The 18,938-nt window shown below is 35.6% G+C and overlaps 1 protein-coding gene across 1 annotated transcript in view; it reads left to right on the plus strand.

Annotated features, from left to right (window-relative positions):
• AFG2A (AFG2 AAA ATPase homolog A) overlaps positions 1-18,938 on the plus strand; it is a 327,091-nt gene that overhangs the window by 259,697 nt on the left and 48,456 nt on the right. The window lies entirely within an intron of this gene.

Genomic DNA, 18,938 nt, shown 5'->3' on the forward strand with positions numbered 1-18,938 from the left:
ATAGTTCTGCTCAAAATACCTTGGTGGCAGGAAAGCAGTGGGTTGGGGTCATTAGCAAAAAGACTGCTTGATACCAACTGTTTTAAATAACTGTATGTTCAGAAATCTTCAAACAGGAAATGCACTATATGACAGGTGGTCACTAAATTAAATTGCGTTTTACTGGCCTCTATTGTATCTCAGTTGTTTTTACCTGGTTTCTGTCACTTCTCAAAATGTAGTCTTCAGAGAATTAACATAATATAGTGGGGAGAACATTGGACCAGAAGTAGAAGTTTCTTCTTTGGGGTTTCTTGATACATCAGCTTCCAACCATTCTACAGTTCTCTGAACTTTGATTTCTTGACCTGTCAAAGGGAAATGAAACACAACTTTACATACTGTTTTCTAATAGAGATCATAAAAATGAAATTAGGATGTCATGCAAGTGCTCAGAAGTACAAGACTTGGCAGAGAGATTATATTATTACCATCTTTTATCATTTTGGAAAATTATGTTAATTTACTTATATATTAAAAATTCACAAAAACTGTAAAAGAGAGTGTCTGGGTGGCTCAGTTGGTTAAGCATCTACCTTTGGCTCAGTCATGGTCCCAGGGTCCTGGGATGGAGTCCCACATTGGGCTCCCTGCTCTGTGGGTACTGTGTTTCTCCCTCTGACGCTCCCCCCATTCATGCTTGCGCTCTCTCTCTCTCTCGCATATGCATGCTCTCGCTCTTTCAAAGCAATAAAATTTTAAAATAAATAAATAATAAAACTGTAAAAGGGACAACCTATAATCTACCCTTAGCTGGGAAAGTATACTGTCAATAAGAACAGCAAGACCTCTGTGAAAATAATAATTGTGCTTCTTTTCTACATACATTTCTCAAGAAGGGACAGACTGTAGTCCTCAACACAGAAATATCTTCTGAATACCACCAATATGGATTTGTATGGGGAAATTAATATATTTTCAAGTAAGAAATTATTTTTCTTCTGAATTATCCAGCATACAGACTCCACATTCTGTCTGCTTGCTGTAGTTCATAATCAGTCCTCTGTAAAAACCAAAAAGAGATTAACACCTAATAGATCATTAGTGTACTCAGAATTATAGGTAAATTTACATGTAGAATTGAACCGTGTCTATCATTCAGTCATAGTTAATAATAACAACTAAAATAGATCTAAATTTCTTCATTGTTTCGTCTCAACTATGAACTATGTATATTTGATTTCCCCACCTGAAGATTTTTCATTTTCACTGGGAGAGAGAAAAAAAACAGTCACGTAGAAAGTACCTTGAGAAGCAGTTGAAGTACATACATTTTTAAGTCATATCTGAAAAAATAATCCTTATGAGCATCTTCTTGACATGACTGTCCATTAAGTTAAAATGAACATACAGTTGCTGTTAACTGACTGCTCCAGCATTTCTAGAATTCAGTTTTTGTTGTGAGACCAAGGGCTGGTATCATGTATATATGTCAGTTTACAGGAAGCAGCAAAGAGAAGAAACCATAAATCTTTCACTTGAGCTGAGTGAAGTGGAAGAGCAGTTAGCAAGGTATAAATGTGCCTTTCTCACTTTGAAGTAATTCACGGTAGTAGCATAGAAGTGCAAAACAAAAATCAAAGCCTATGAGGTTCTGTCTGGCTGAAAGGAAAAAACTCATTTGGTGCCAGGAATTATTGTACCAGCTTGCTAGTTCTTATGTAGTACATGTCTTACTCAATCTGTAATATAAGCACATTCATTTCTGATTAATTTTTATATCAGATCTTCTAAAAATAGTCACAAGGGAAAAGTAGCAGAAAATTCTGTCCCTCCTTGAACTACATTTTTAGGTCCTATAATGATTGGGTGGGTGAAGTATATCCCACCCTGGTCCTAATTATAGTCCATATATTATTACAACTTCATAGAAATTTTATTCAGAGCTATTTCTTAGTAGTTCTAAAAGTCTTAAAATTGATAAATAGGAAATTTAAGACCGACAACATTTAGCTTCAAGTAATATAAGATCCCATCTTTCCCCCACAACTTTCCTTCAGAATGAAAATGGTGCATCAGTGTTGAAAGCCAAAATTAGTTTTAATTTATTGTTGTTGTTGTTGTTGTTGTTGTTGTTGTTAGCAGCAAGATAAATTCAAGCTGGAAAACTGCGTCACCTGACTCTGACAGAGCCAGTGCTTTACAGCTGATGTAACTAATTTGATTTAGTCCTCAGTCTAATGCAGATCCTTCAGCACAGAACCTATTACATTGTATATATTTAACAAGCATTTAACCACCTGAAAAAGAAAAACAATTTTAAAATTATATTTAGGAAAAATAGACTTCTCTTTGTCATTATCATAAGGTGAACCCTCTAACTTTGTAGCAACACACCTTGCTATGGCCATAGCTACTTTTTCGAATTTAGAAAGTATCTTGGTGGCCACTTTTGGTGTAAAATGAAAGTGCTGATAAATTAGTTGTCTTTACAGGAGTGTTGTATCATCACTATTATATAAGTAATATATATGAATTATCTATAATATATAGTAAATATTATATATTAATTTAAACTGTACAGTCTTAGCTACATGAACAAGAATGTGAGCCAGAGATGAGGAAATTGCTGACACCAGTGTCTGTCTTTTAGAAACTTAACTGCTGTATTTTTTTAATGTTTAATTTTAATTAAAAAGCTATAGAGGGGGTGACTTTCTGGCTCAGAGGTAGATCATGTGACTCTTGACTTTGGGGTCGGGAATTCAAGCCCCACGTTGGGTGTAGAGCTTACTTAAAAAATAACAACAACAAAAAAAAAACGACAAAAACTCTAGAGAGTGATTAGAAATGATATGGGTACTTTTAATGACTGAACTAAAGGAGTTACTTTTTAAAAATGTTTTCTTTCAACCTATTTTTATTTGTTTTCTTTCAACCTATTTATTTGCCCAGAGAACATGGTTTATTAAAAGCTTACATGGCCCAGTGTTTTAAATGGCCTCTTAGACCCCTGTGAGTTACCCCATTTTCCTTCCCTGGAGAGGGAATAGAGAGAACTGAAGCATTTTTTTAATTCTCAGGAGAGTCCCAAGGGGAAGTTTCTTGCCAACTGGAAGGGGAGTCAGGTCACTAGGGAGCAGCCTCCATGGAGAGGCTGAAGCAGGTAGCATCCTTCAGCCATCACTGCGCCCGTCGCTCCCTGGTGGCCAGAACCTCTTTGTCTGGCTTCTTGGCTGTAGCTCCCAGTTAAGAGAAAAACATGTTGCCATTTAAAAGCAGATGGGAATTCAGTTCAGGAGGAAATAATAAGTCTTTTTTGGTTATACCCATTGTTTTCTTTTACTTTGATTTTTGTTTTTTAAGTTATTTGTAGCAGATTCCACTTCGTTTTTTCATTTGTCTTTTATCCAGTTATCTTAGTTACTTTAGGAAAATTTTTATCTTACCCACCAACAGGAAATCAACAGTCACAAATATGTGCACATGAAAGGCATAACCCAGCCCATTACCCATGTGCCATGTGCTTAGGAACAGAGGTGACGAATAAGATATATAATTTCTTCTCTCTATAGGAATTTGCTGACATAGGCTCATACATAGTATCTGTAAAATTGGAGTTGAATGTTTACTTGCATTTGGGTGTTATCCTCCTGTTAGTGATTATTTCATTAAGTGAAATTTATAATATGTCTAAGAGCCAGTTATCAGTTACATATTTTATAAATAATATAGGCAGTCAGAACATTTATTTCATACATCAAGATTTGAGAATTCAACTTTCAAGACAAGCAATAAAAGGAAAACAAAGCAAAATTTTAGTGTTGCATTCGAATAGACTTTTAAAAGAATTGTAGTCTTTTTCTTTCAGGGTCCTTTCAGCAAGTTATTGAACATTGAACCTCCATTTTCTCATTTTTAAGTTATCTCAGTGACTGAAATCATTTTGAGGGTTAAAACAGGTAGCAAATAGAAAAGTACCAAGAAACAATGCATGGCACTTAAAGAGTGTTTCATGAATGTTAGGTCCCTTTATTCTTTCTTCCTCTTATCTGTTCAGTATTTATATTTACCACGGAAGTATTAGATGATGTTGCTATAAGATGGTAATGTTTTCCATTGCCTCAGTAACCAATGTATCTGAAAGCTAAATTACAAATGAGTTGCTTCTTATTCTTTTCTAAAGACTATTACATCTGCTTTATATGGTGATTTTTAGGGTAATCTAATGAACCTATTGCAAGAAAGTTGTCTTATAGCAATTTGTTAAATACATTTCACGCTAAGTTTTTGAAAAGCTTTAACTTCATTTTAATTTACTCTGTCTATTCTTTTTTTACTAAAATCATGTGTCTTGCCCTGGATTTGTTTTGTAGTCTCTGTCTTTCTGGGTCTAATAGCTCAAGGTCTTAATGCCGGCTTGACGTTAAAAAATTACCTTCCAGTGTGCCTCATTAATTCAACAAGGTTCTAGTCACCATGCTTAACGCTATTATAGCTAATAAAGAGAGAACCTTAAATTAATTTTCTATCTTACTGATTAATATTCCTTCTGACATGCTCTCTCTTTTCTCCAACACAATGAAAACAGGAAAAAAATCATAGCCATTTCGGATGTCTGTACTCTTCCTACATGAAATCTCTTGAGGCAATTTTCCCCAAACTAAAAATCAGAACCAGTATATTTGAATTTGGCATAGATTGACTCTATCTAACAACCCATCAGAGATAATACTAAAGAACAGCTCATAGCTGGTTTCAGGCCCTCTGCTTAGTGTCAGAGAGCACTGTTCCATCCCCAAAGTGTGCCACAGCACTTAGCAACACTGTCTGCACCTACTTGCCCTGCCTAATCAGAAGCTGCCCTGTGAATACATACTGCTGTAGCCAACCGGTCTACTGTTCTTATTTGAGATCCTTGTTACCACTCTACTCTTTTTTGTGCATTTTCCTAAAATTCTGTACCCAGAATTTCAAAATCCTCTTTTCTTACACAACCTAGTGAAATCCTGTTTTTGTCATTAAAACATGACCACTGCACCAGAAGTGACTTCTCTTTTTGAACGGTTTTACACTGATTTCTGCTTTACTTGCTTAGTTAGCTCTTTGTATGGTTTTTTTTCCCCCCTTGTCGTTATTTTGATCTCCCCAAACAAACTGTGAGATTCTCTGCTGCGGAAACCAGGTTTTTCTTGTTCTTGGAGTCCAGCAAAGCAACCATTATCTCACAGTCAGTGGATGTTAAAGTTGGATGAATCATAGATTTATGTGTTGAATCTGTCATTCTACCAACAAAAAATGTCAGCTTTAACATTCACCTAAAGTGGCATTTTCTAGTTTTAAATGTGTTTTTGTATGCATTATCTATTTGAGTATCTTCACCCTATGGGAACAGTGCTATACCAAGAGAACCAGAGCCAAGCAAAAACAATGATTTGTCTGAAGTCCCACAGCAAATAAGTGGCAAACCCAGGACCAGAAACCAAATCTTTCAACTCCTCCTGAAAGAGTTTTCATGATCTTTTCATGCTTTGGAGTCAACTGAGGAGTCTTTGAAAGTGTTTCATTATTCTCTTTGACATACCTGAATGTTTAGTAAAGGTTTGCCTGCTCTTATGGACAGTGACTTAGCAAACTAAGCAGCAGATATGAAACATCTTTACATTTTTATGTATATTTATCTTATATGTGATTTTAGTTACCCTGTTGTCAACTTCCCAAATAAGTATAAGTTACTTGAAGTTAGGAACTGTGTTTTTCTTTATTTGTGTACTGTATTTTCCAAATATTAAAAATAAGACCTGAAATTTTGAAGGGAAAACATACAAATGACTAAGTTCCATGTAACATGTTCATATGGCATGATCTAATGATGTACAGAATACTATGGGAGAAAGGAGAGGGTGTGACTCACACTAGCTGAATCTGAGCAAGGGGGTAGTTGATCTGAGTGTCAGTGGGTGAGTAGGAGTTCCCTAAGTCAAGTGGGGCTGGGGATAGAGCATTTCTGGCTGATGGAAAGGCAGAGACGCATAAAAGAGCATGGTATGTCCTAGATTTGGTTAAATGGTGAAATATGACTAGAAGATAAAGTCTGCATATAGAAGTAGTAGGTGATAAAACAAGAAAAGTAAGACAGATATGAAGGACCTTGAATATCATCTAAACGTTCTCTTCTCCTTTAAGCATTGAGAGCCATTGAAAAAGTTAATTAAAAATGTTGTGATCAAACTTCTGTTATCAAAGATTGGTGGTGTTTTGTGTCCAAAACCACCATTAGCCTACCCACTGCTATTATGTGAATTAGAAAAGGTACTCCGTTGCCCCACTTAATGAGAGCTACCTGCCTGAGAGAAAGCTTTGTCAAGCAGAGCATGAGCTTTATAAACTCCCCATTTCAGTCCATATTCTCCCCCCTCATCTGGGCATCCATGTATGGACACAACCTTCACATCTCTAAAAGATTCTCATTTTTAGCTTACCCACTTTTAAATATCCTTCAGAGTGCCTTGCAGAGTAGCTCATATAAAGTTGATATGTATGCATTGAATAAAGAAATTTAGATTTTATATCCCAAGTAGATAAACTACTTTCTGTTACTTTAAGATTTGCTGCATGAACCCTGGACAAACATGTTATGTGAATGGGATAAATTATGGAAACTCATTATTTATTATGAATTATGGGGGAAGATGGAAGTATTAAAGTATTAAAGATATCTTTTGTATAATATCTTTTTGGATGTGAGGGCGATCTGACTGTGACATCTGTCACCCCACTGATCATTAAGGTTGATTGAGCTGATCTAGCTGGCTAGACAGGTGTCTTCTTCCTCCTTCACTACTTGAAGTTAGTGCGTCCCTCCCAAAGCTGCGTGCTCAGTTGAAGAGGACCTTTCTTTGGTCAAGTGTAGGCAAGTAGCTGTGCTCCACTGCTAGAACCTCCAGACAAGCTCTCGGGTAACATTTGTAGGAGAACGTAGGGTAGTTATGCTTCCAAGACTCTAGACACATACAAATGAGGCACTGCATTGCAACAGTCTGCCGTTCTTCAAAACAACAACAAAATGGTGTCTTTTGTGCAGTATTAACCAGCCATAAGGTGCAGCACCTGGTATGAATGGCCACAATGATGAAAGTCAGGTGCTTTATGCCCTCTGAGCCATCTTATCCCATATAAGGTTGAACATAAGCTCTTACAGCCAACACCTTATCTCCACAACTCTTTTCAGTTGCTAGTGTGTAGCTATCTTGTTGCAAATGAATCATGATGGAATTCTCAGAGCAAAAATCAGCACAAACCAAAAGCAGATATTTAGGCTGTAACTTTTAAGCCAGCCCCACCACCCCTTTCCTTCCCCTGTCCCCACAATTTTACAATCTACATACTAAGTGAAGGAGTTTGGTAAAAGCCAAGACTTAAATTTTCATCCTATCTTGGCCATGTATTACAGTATTAGTTGGGTCAAATCAATTATCTCTAGAACTCAGTTTTCATATTTTAGCAGGGGAGGTGGTAATATGGTGTCTGTGATCCTTCCTAGTGTTAAAAATCTATGTGTTATATACCTATCATACATTAAATTAATTGTATAAGGAATCTCTTAGACATTGGACTTCCAGGGATATATAACATGGTTTTGTTTCGTTTATAGTACTTCTAGAAACCTGGGATCTTAGGCTCTTAGGCAGTCTCTATATACTTGCTACTACTGTGTCCTAGAGATCCAAATCATAGCACCAGAGGAATAAAAACATGAAAAGACAGACTGTGCATGAATTCAGATTTTAATAAAATTCTGCTTAGCAAACTTTCACAATTTTCCATTGAATAGAAATGAAAGTTTTACCTGCTCAGAGACTCCCAGTAATTTTTTTCCCCCTGAGAAGTTTGGTTTCTCTGCTTTTCAATTTCCTCAAGAACAGTTAGTCAAGTTCAATATCTATGATTCTGGAGGCATTATAATAAAAAGTGTTGTAAAATGGAAATAAGCCACCAGCCCCCTTTTTCTCTAAACTCTTTGTCAGGGAATTTACAAGGTTACAATGTTCATTTTAATGTAGCTTTTAAAACTTCCAACCTGTGGAGATATAAACATCTTCTGTATTTCCAAACTTCAGCATCTACTCAAACTGGCAATACAAGAACCTTAATTCAACTTACCTGAAGGCTATTTCAGATAGGATGTTTACACCAAAGCAAATAATTTTCCAGAACACCTTGTTCTGTGATACCTGTATTACTGACTCCTTGCCAGATGTTTAAAACTGCCATCAGCTTATAAGAAACATTAGTCAGAGAGGAAATGGATGTTGAATGAGAGGCTGGCTAGCAACAAACTTAATAGAGCATTTTATAGCCAAATACTGAAACCCTGTATAAGGAAGCAGTGTTTCAAGGCAACAAGTTAGTCAAGACCTAATAATCTAGAACCCCAAACCTGGGTTCCAGGCTAAATATGTATCTGTGAAGACTTACTCAAGCCAGTAGTAAAGCTAATTAAGCATTTTACATTCTGCCTTGTTTTTCCTCAGAATTCTGGTTCCACAGAATTTTTGCACATTTAATCTGTATTTCTTCATCTTCAAAAGAGTGATAAAATTTAGAGGTTCTACTAATGTGAGAGGAACACAATTTTAAAATGATGTGTAAAGCATGCTATAATTCTGTATATATAGATTCTAGTAGACTTGGATATTTTTGTTTGGTTATTTGAGGTGATGGAAGGCTAATTTCTAATAATTCTAATCAGTATATATACAAATATATGTAAAAACTGTTTATTCCTTCAAAAATATTTTTTACCAAGATGCCTGGCTGGCACAGTTGGTTAAGCATCCAACTCTTGATTTCAGCTCAGGTCATGATCTCAGGATTGTGGAATTGAGCCCTGCATCAGGCTCCTTAAACTGGACATGGAGCTGCTTATAATTGTCTCTCCCTTTGCCCCTCCTCTCTCACTCTTTCCCTCTCTTTAGCAAAAAAAAAAAAAATAAAAAGTATAAAAAATTTTTTTTACCATGCAAATCTACATTATAGTTAAGTAAATGGGTTATGGAATGAGAAAGATCCAGATCCAAATGACTCCCTAGTATGCCCATTTCTTACCCTTCCTTATATGTAAATAGGGATACAAAAAGTCTCTATTTCATGGATCTGTTGTCCAGATTCGATGAAATCATTCATATAAGGGACTTACCCTTGAAGAACATAGCAAGTGCTCAATAAGTCATTTTTGTTATATATTTTATTTTATTTTATTTTATTTTATTTTATTTTATTTATTTGACAGAGAGAGAGAGAGATCACAATAGGCAGAGAGTCAGGCAGAGAGAGTGGGGAAAGCAGGCTCCCCACTGAGCAGAGAGCCCAATGCAGGGCTCGATCCAGGACCCTGAGATCATGGCCTGAGCCGAAGGCAGAGGCTTAACCCACTGAGCCACCCAGGCACCCCTGTTACATTTTTTATAATTGGCAAATTCAATCTAATTAATCTTTAATATGAAAAAATCCACAAAATTGAATTTTTCATATTTCACTGCTTGGGCTTTATGAATACTCACAATGAGTATTTCATGTATATTCATGTTTTTTAGTCTTTATAGTGTATTCATTAAATTTAAACTGCATTTCATAGTTACATGCAGTATTTATTTCAGCTACTTTATATTTATATACATTTGAAATCCCTGTTTTTATTTTTTTCCTGTTAAACATGTATTTTACTTTCAAGTGTGTAAAGCTAATGTTTCCTTACAAACTGTTAACATAATTTTCCTATATCAGCATATTCATCAAGGTAATACTAGTGACTAGTATACAACTTAATTCTAATTTGTTTTAACATAAATTTTGTTGATTAAGAGAAGTGAACCTAGCAACTTTAGAAAGTTGAGGGGTTTGGGGTGTTTTTAAAGATGTATTTAGAGAGAGAGGGAGAGAGCATGAGCAGGAGGGGCAGAGGGAGAGAGAGAATCCAAAACAGACTCCAGGCTGAGCACAGAGCCTGATGCAAGGCTTGATCCTATGACTATGAGATCATGACCCTAGCCAAAACCAAGAGTCGGGTGTTTAACCAACTGTGCCACCTAAGCGCCCCTAGAATAATCACTTAGGAAATAAGCATTCCTAATTACTATGCCCTTCCATTTAGGTTAGGATTAAACCCAGGTATCTAGGTAAGGCTCAGAAATCTAACACTAATGACATAAAGTACTATGTGTCATATAGTGTGTGATGGTGACAATGGGATGTTCTCATTCACCCCCAAATGACAGTAATTCTGAGTTCTCAAAGGTGTCATTCTATTAAAATGTTACTAAAACTCTATCAAATGGTTGTTCAGAGTTGCAGTGCAGTCATTAAGTTCTTAAATATAACCTTCGCTATGTTTTGGAAATTTAAAAACAAAATCTAACCATTCCTTAAGCTAGAAAGTAAAGTAGAAAGAATTATTAAGATATTCAGAACTCTCTTTTTTTATTTTTTGTATGTTTAACCTCCAAATATTATTGCTTGTGTTCTTTGACAATATTTAACTCTCTTTTTGCTATTAAAATCTGGAAAGTGGATTTTGCTTTTGAATTTGTAGGAAGGTTTCCTTATTCGAGACACTAGGCGTAATGTACATGCCACATTTACCACTGTGGAAGTTTCAAATCATTAATTAATTATCTTCTCTTTTTCTTCGGAATTAAAAAAAAATCACTTAAACTGATTTTGGCATTAGAACAAGACATTCTTTCAGTGGTAGCAAAAGTAGCCCTTTGGCATATTTTTTATTCACTTCAAAAGAATCCTGAAGGAGTGGTTTTATATTTAAAACCAAGAATTGTATTTAGTTTGCCTAACACTAATTTCTTGCCAAAATCCTTAAAAAAATAAAAGGTTACACAAATACTCTCAGATATAAAAATAGCAGTCCCCAGCATTTCTTATTTTGTTGTTGTTGTGTGCCATGGCTTGTGTCAGAACTGGATATTAGTGGGGAGATATGGCCAAAAGTTGTCAATTGAAAAATAACTTTCTTGTTATACAACCAAGTTGATCATAATTGGCATGAATTATGCACACATGCACAGGTTCACAAAAGCTGCTTTGGTTGTTCGTTTATGGCTTCCTTATAGTTTAATAAAAGACACTTAAGCTATGATTTCACCTCTCATTCATTTATGAAATTAATATTGTGCATCTATACATCAAAAAATTCTTGCCATGTCTAGTTCACCTTAATTTTGAACCCTATACGATATTTTCATGGGTAGATTATGCCTTCATTGCCTTTAAATTAGGCTTTTTTTCCCCAAAAGTACTTATTTATAAAATTTTAGTACATTTATTATGTAAAGCAATTTACATTAATACTTTAAATCATTTTGTACTTGTATATAAAACTAGAAATCAGTAATTGAATTTTAGGGACATAAAATAACTCAAGGACAAGAGTTGATGTTATACATTATAAATTATGTAAAAATTAAAGCACATTGAAGTTCACCTTTAACATGATGTAGCTTAATATAGAATTTGGTTTCTGAGTTGATTTGGATATGTCTTGGATCCTACCCCAAGTGGTTCTGTGATGGATAGTTTCCCATGCAAGTCTCTTGAAATGTATTACATCCCTAGTATAAGTAATCCCAAAAGAGTAAACACAAGTTTTACCTCCTGGAAGCAGGAGAACACGCACTAGTAAAGCCAACCAACAGGAAAAAAGGGGATTTCGTTATCTTCTTTAGGCACAGAGCAAGTCCTATGCAAGGTTAGATTAGACAAAATTTGTCTTCACTTTTCACTGTTTATCATTCAAGTTTGCTGCCCCATCCACAATATCCTTTACACCTACTTTTCTGAGCGCTTTTTTTTTTTTTTGACAGTCATAATCAGTTGTCTCAGAAAATAATCTGATTGAATCAAATCACTATAAAGCCAAATAACCATTATTACTTCAGGGAGCATCTGCATTTTATTTTATTTTATTATTTATTTGTTTGTTTGTTTATTTGACAGAGAGATCACAAGTAGGCAGAGAGGCAGACAGAGGGGAAGGGGGAAGCAGGCTTCCCACCCTCCCGCTTAGCAGAGCACCCGATGTGGGACTTGATACCAGGACCCTGTGACCATGACCTGAGCTGAAGACAGAAGCTTAACCCACTGAGACACCCAGGTGCCCCAAGCATCTGCATTTTAAAAATTTTACTCTCCCAATTAAATTTATAACTAGTCAGTGTTCAGGTTGTTTAAAAACAAGTGAGCTTTCTTGCTCTTAACTCCTTTACCTTCCCTCTTATGCTAACTTTCAAGATACTTGAAGGGTTCAAATTTCCTTATAACAAAGATTTATTCTATAACAGCAACTTTTACATTAAAAAACATCCAGTGAACATAAATAAAAGTATTTACAATTTGTTGAAAGGACTTCCAATCTTTTCTATTGTATGCAATTACATTTTCACATGGTTATAATCAAATTGCTTAATATGTTTTATTGACTCTGGTATTAGTCTAACATCATCTTAAACACTGCTGTTATATTTTACTGAGCCTTATAGCATCGGGGACTTTGGGGTAGAAGCTAAAAGGTAGGTAATGGTAATAGAAAACCCTGTAAGTGATTTTATAATTGGGAAATCCTTATATTTTAGAGGATAGTTTAAAATTTTGTCTCTGAAAACGTTAGATTCTTTGGCATTGTCTTAGGGCTAGATCCTAGAGCCCCTCACCTGGACTTCAGTTGGGGGAGCTCAATTTTAATCTGTAATATTTTGTCTGATAACAAGGATTTGTTCCTAAAAGAATTTTGGTTTGGGGCACCTGGTTGGTTTAGTTAGTGGAGCATGCCACTCTTAATCTCAGGGTCATGTTCAAGCCCCACACTGAGGGTAGAGATTACTTTTACAAAGGAAAGAAAGAGGGAGAGAAAGAAGGGAGAGAGGAAGGGAGGGAAGGAAGGAGGAAACAAGGGAGGAAGGAATTTTGGGTTGAAGACCCCAATGTAAGAGAAACTTTATAGTTAAAAATACAGAAAATTGAGTTTTCTACACAGACACCAAAAAAAAAAAAAAAAAAAACTGAGATAGAGAATAAAATCAATAACCAATTTTTCCCTTTGTAAGAAGCTTTCTTTCTTAGACATTTTTAGATAAAATTTTTAGAAATGTATTAGGTATAGAATTCATCAACTTAGGAACTTCCAAAGAGAAACATTTCATCACGAACCTTCAGCGTGACCCCTAAAACTAGGATATGCATACTTAACACCATATTTCTCTACTATTTATATATAAAATTTGAAAAGTAATATTTTCTATAATCAAAGGACCATTTTTTTCTTTTTCAGTGATACATTTTTATGACTGATAAGTTATGAATGGGAATTTCATCTTCTAACATTTATCTCACTAGAAAATGTAGAAGTGTTTCTCCTACCTTAGTATAAGATATGCTTTTAGTAGCTAGAATTATCTCTTAAATGTCATTTTTAATAATGTATATATTTCTTATTAATAGATTTTAGAGGTTTTTTAAAGATTTTCTTAAAAAGAAAGAATTATCTCTTAAATGTCATTTTTAATAATGTATATATTTCTTATTAATAGATTTTAGGGTTTTTTTTTAAGATTTTCTTTATTTATTTTGAGAGAAAGAGCAAAAATGAGCAGGGAGGCAGATGCAGTGGAAGAGGGAGAAGCAGACTTTCCACTAAGCAGGGAGCCAGATGCAGGGCTCCATCCCAGGACCCTGAGATTGTGACCTGAGCCAAAGGCAGCCACTTAACCAGCTGAGCCATCCAGATGCCTGAAAATATTTTAGTTTTGAGCAATTTTTGGCTTACAGAAAAATAAGTAGAAGATGCAGAGTTCCCATTTACCTTCTTGTTTCCTCCAGTTTCCCCCATCATTAATATCTTGCATTACTGTGATATGTTTGTTAAAAATTGTTGAGCCAGTATTAATAAATTAACTGAGGTCCATGGTTTAATATTAGGGTTTACTCTTGATGGTGTATTTTCTTTTTTTTTTTTTTAAGTTTTTATTTATTTAGTTGACAGAGAGAGATCACAAGTAGATGGAGAGGCAGGCAGAGAGAGAGAGAGAGAGGGAAGCAGGCTCCCTGCTGAGCAGAGAGCCCAATGCAGAACTCGATCCCAGGACCTTGAGATCATGACCTGAGCCGAAGGCAGTGGCTTAACCCACTGAGCCACCCAGGCACCCTTGATGGTGTATTTTCTATGAATTTGACAAATGTGTAATGATATTTGTATCCACCATTACTGTATCATGTAGAGTAATTTCACTGCCCTAAAAATCTTGTGTGCTTTACCTATTCATCCCTACCTCCCTCATCCTAAGCCCTTGATCTTTTAATATCTCCATTGTTTATAACCTTTTCCAGAATGCTATATTGTTGGAATCTTCTTTCACATAGTAATATGCCTTTACATTTCCTCCATATCATTTTGTGACTTGATAGCTCTTTTTTTTTTTTTTTTTTTACTATTGAACAATATTTCATTGTCTCCAAGTACCATAGTTTGTTTATCCATGTTTGGGTGATTAAAGCTGCTATAATCATTATGTGAAAGTTTTTTTTATGGACTTAGGACTTTAACTCTTTGGGGTAAATACTTAGGTGTGTGATTGCTGGATCATTTGGTAAGAATATGTTTATTTTTTTTTTTTTTAAGATTTTATTTATTTATCGGGGGGGGGGGAGCGAGCACAGGCAAACAGAGTGGCAGCAGAGGCAGAGGGAGAAGCAGGCTCCCTGCTGAGCAAAGAGCCCGATGTGGGACTCGATCCCAGGACGCTGGGATCGTGACCTGAGCCGAAGGCAGCTGCTTAACCAACTGAGCCACCCAGGCGTCCCTGTTTACTTTTATAAGAAACTGACAAATGTCTTCCAATATGGCTGTGCCATTTTGCATTTCCATCAACAGTGAATGATAGTTCTTATTGCTGCATATCCTCAACAGCATTTGTTGATGTCAGTGTCTTATATCAGAGCCATTCTAATATGTATGTAGTGGTATCTCATTATTAATTTGCAATTCCCTAATGACATATGTTTAGCATATTTTCATATGCTTATTTGCTATCTGTATATCTTCTTTGGTAAGCTATCTATTCACATCTTTTGCCCATTTTTTTAATTGGGTCATTTGTTTTCTTATTTGAATTTAGGAGTTCTTTGTATATTTTAGATGCCACTTCTTTATTATATTTGTGTTTTCTAAAAATCTTCTCCCAGTCTGTGGCTTATTTTTTCACTCTAGTGTCTTTCATAGAGCAGAAATTTTTAATTTCAATGAATTACCAATTTTTACATACAAAATATATTTAGTAAGGTATTAAGTGTATTATTTCTAGAAAAAGATCTATTTGGAATTGATTTATGCCTTGTAACTGTTTACAGATAAAAATCACCATATTTGCTCAGTGGTTTATTTTTGTCCTCATTTTATAATTGTGGTGATTTATAACTTTTAATGGCAAGGGAGAATTATTCCCTCAAAGAACTGTTAACCATGAAGAAAACCATTCTATTTTCTTTGAACATTATGCTACTGTATTTGAATCAGATTTTCTGCCTGCATGTATAGAAAAACATTCCCCTCAGAAACTGGGACTCCCTACTCAACAGGAGCAGTTTCAACTTGGGCACATGTGGTATTTTATATGGAGATGACACACTACACAATGGCAGTACTATACAGCCGTGTTTTAAAACACAGAAGTGTACAAGGATGTGGTAGATGAGGGGAGGGACATTTTAAATGAAGAAGTACACTATAGAAAGCAGTTTTTACATTTTTAAAGGTGAGTCACTTTATGACCTCAGACAGGTCTTAATTTCTTTGTATTTCTATTTCTTATATTGAAAGAAATAATTTCTGAGAGCCTTTCTATCTTTACATATATTTGTGACTCTTAGTTTATACCACAGTATTAGAACTAATGTTAGAGGAAATTGTCTAGAAAACACAAATATGCCCACGTTATAAAATGGTTAAGACAGAAATGTAAAGCAACTAGTTTTTTTAACTTAACAGTATTTTCTGGCTCAGTCGGTTAAGTGACTACCTTCAGCTCCAGTCAGGGCCTTGGGATCCAGTCCTGCATGGGACCCCTTTCTCAGCAGGGAGCCTGCTTTTCCCTCTGCCTCTACCTGCCACTTCCCCCAGGTGTGCCTTCTCTCTGTCTGTCAAATAAATAAATAAATTTTTTTAAATCTTCAAAAGGTATCTGAGGATTTTTATTTATAATTATGTGTTTTTTGTGGGTTGTTTGTTTTGTTTGTTTGTTTTTTAAGTAGGTTCCATGCCCTGTGTGGAGCTCAGTGCAGGGGATGAAATCACAACCCTGAGATTAGAAACCTGAGCTGGGATCAAGGGCAGCTGACTGAACCACCCAGGCCTCCCAGGATTTTTAAATGATAATATGCTGACCTGTCTCTTGGACATACATCTATTTGGAATATATCCCAGTAGGTACAGGACTGCAATACACAATTATTCTTTAGTAATTCTATACAAATTAGAAAAAAATCAAAGTATAACATTTATAGACCAAGATTATTTTTTGCTTGACTCTATGAAGAAAACAGAGGGAAGGCAAATTTAAAAACTGAGGAACCATTACTAAATGGCATCCAGGTTACATAAAAATACTGCCCTAAAATACGGATTCTTTTGGCCTAATGTTTTCATGCCCCACCTTGGTCTTTTTCTTTATTCTAGCTTGAAATACATTATTAATATTTTTGTGATTAGAACTCAAGTTCACTTAGCAGTTATATGCAGTGGGTCATTTACTGATTCATTCATCCATGAAGAACAAAATAACTGTCACGTCTTATGGAACCCTGAGTTTCCTGTCTCAGTAAACAAAGGGCCGATTTGTATCAACAATACCCTTCTCCTCTCCCTAGCAATCTGTATTATTTTCTAGTGTCTTAATAAGAGTTTGCATTGCTCCTCTTTAAACAATATGTGTTTTTAATTCTGCATCTTTCAAGTAAGTGAAGTCACAAAATTCTAGAAGAGATTCATAAATTATCAGTGATGAAAACTTAGAAAGTTTGTCCATAAAACTTTACAGTTTGTGAGGAAAGTTTGGAACTTCAGATATGTTCCATCTTTATTTTTTTGTTATTTATTTTAAAATATTTTTGGGACGCCTGGGTGGCTCAGTTGGTTAAGCAGCTGCCTTCGGCTCAGGTCATAATCCCAGCGTCCTGGGATCGAGTCCCACATCGGGCTCCTTGCTTCGTGGGGAGCCTGCTTCTCCCTCTGCCTCTGCCTTCCACTCTGTCTGCCTGTGCTCGCTCTCACTCTCTCTCTCTCTGACAAATAAATAAATAAAAAATCTTAAAAAAAAATTTATAAATTTTTTTTATTAAATTCAAGTAATTAACATACAGTATATTCTTAGTTTTAAAGGTAAAGGTCAGTGATTCATCAGTCTTCTATAAAACCCAATGCTCATCACATCACATGCCCTCCTTAATGTCCATCACCCCGTTATCCCATCCTTCTTACCCATCTCCCCTCCAGCAACCCTCAGTTTGTTTCCTGTGATTAACAGTCTCCTATGGTTTGTTTCCCTCTCTGATTTTGTCTTGTTTTATTTTCTCCTCTCTTCCCCATAACTCTCTATTTTGCTTTTTAAAGTCCACATATGAATGAGATCATATGATAATTGTCTTTCTCTGATTGACTTATTTCACTTAGCATAATATCCTTCAGTTCGATCCACATCGTTGCAAATGGCAAGATTTATTTTTTTGTTGACTGAGTAATATTCCAGTGTGTGTGTGTCTTCTTTATCGATTTATATGTTGGTGGACCTCTGGACTCTTTCCATAGTTTGGCTATTGTGGACATTGCTGCTATAAACATTGCGGTGCAAGTGCCCATTTGGATCACTACACTTGTATCATTGGGGTAAATACCCAGTAGTGCAATTACTAGGTCTTAGGTGACTCTATTTTGAAGTTTTTGAGGAACTCTCATACTATTTTCCAGAGTGGCTGTACCAGCTTGTATTCCCACCAACAGTGTAGTAGGGTTCCCCTCTCTGCATCCTCAGCAACATCTGTTGTTATCTGACTTAATTCTGACTGGTGTGAGGTGGTATATCATTGTGATTTTGATTTGTATTTCCCTGATGCCGAGTGATGTTGAGCATTTTTTCATGCCATTTGGCCATTTGGATGTCTTCTTTGAAGAAATGTCTTGTTCATGTCTTCTGTCCATTTCTTGATTGGATTATGTAGCTTGTTTATTGTGTTTGATATGTTCTTATAGATTTTGGATACCAGCCTTTTATCTGACACGTCATTTACAAATATCTTCTCTCATTCTGTAGGTTGCCTTTTGGTTTTATTGACTGTTTCCTTTGCTGTACAAAAGCTTTTTATCTTGATGAAATACCAATAGTTCATTTTTGCCTTTGTTTTCCTTGTATTTGGAGACCTGTCTAGCAGGAAGTTGCTAGGGTCGAGATCACAGAGGTTGCTACATCTGTTCTCAAGGATTTTGATGGTCTCACATTTTGAGTCTTCCATCCATTTTGAGTCTATTTTTGTATATGGTGTAAGGGAATGGTCCAGTTTCATTCTTCTGCATGTGGCTGTCCAGTTTTCCCAATACCATTTGTTGAAGAGACTTTTTTCCATTGGACATTTTTTCCTGCTTTGTCAAAGATTAGTTGACCATAGATTTGAGGGTCCATTTCTGGGCTCTCTATTCTGTTCCATTGATGTATGTGTCTGTTTTTGTGCCAGTATCACACTGTCTTGATGTTTGCAGCTTTGTAATAGAGCTTGAAGTCTGGAATTGTGATGTCACCAGCTTTGGTTTTCTTTTTCGACATTCCGTTGATTATCTGGGATTATTGCTGGTTCCACACAAATTTAAGGATTATTTTTTCCAGCTCTGTGAAAAAGTTGATGGCATT

Source organism: Mustela nigripes, chromosome 1, assembly GCF_022355385.1.
Source record: "Mustela nigripes isolate SB6536 chromosome 1, MUSNIG.SB6536, whole genome shotgun sequence".
NCBI lineage: Eukaryota > Metazoa > Chordata > Mammalia > Carnivora > Mustelidae > Mustela > Mustela nigripes.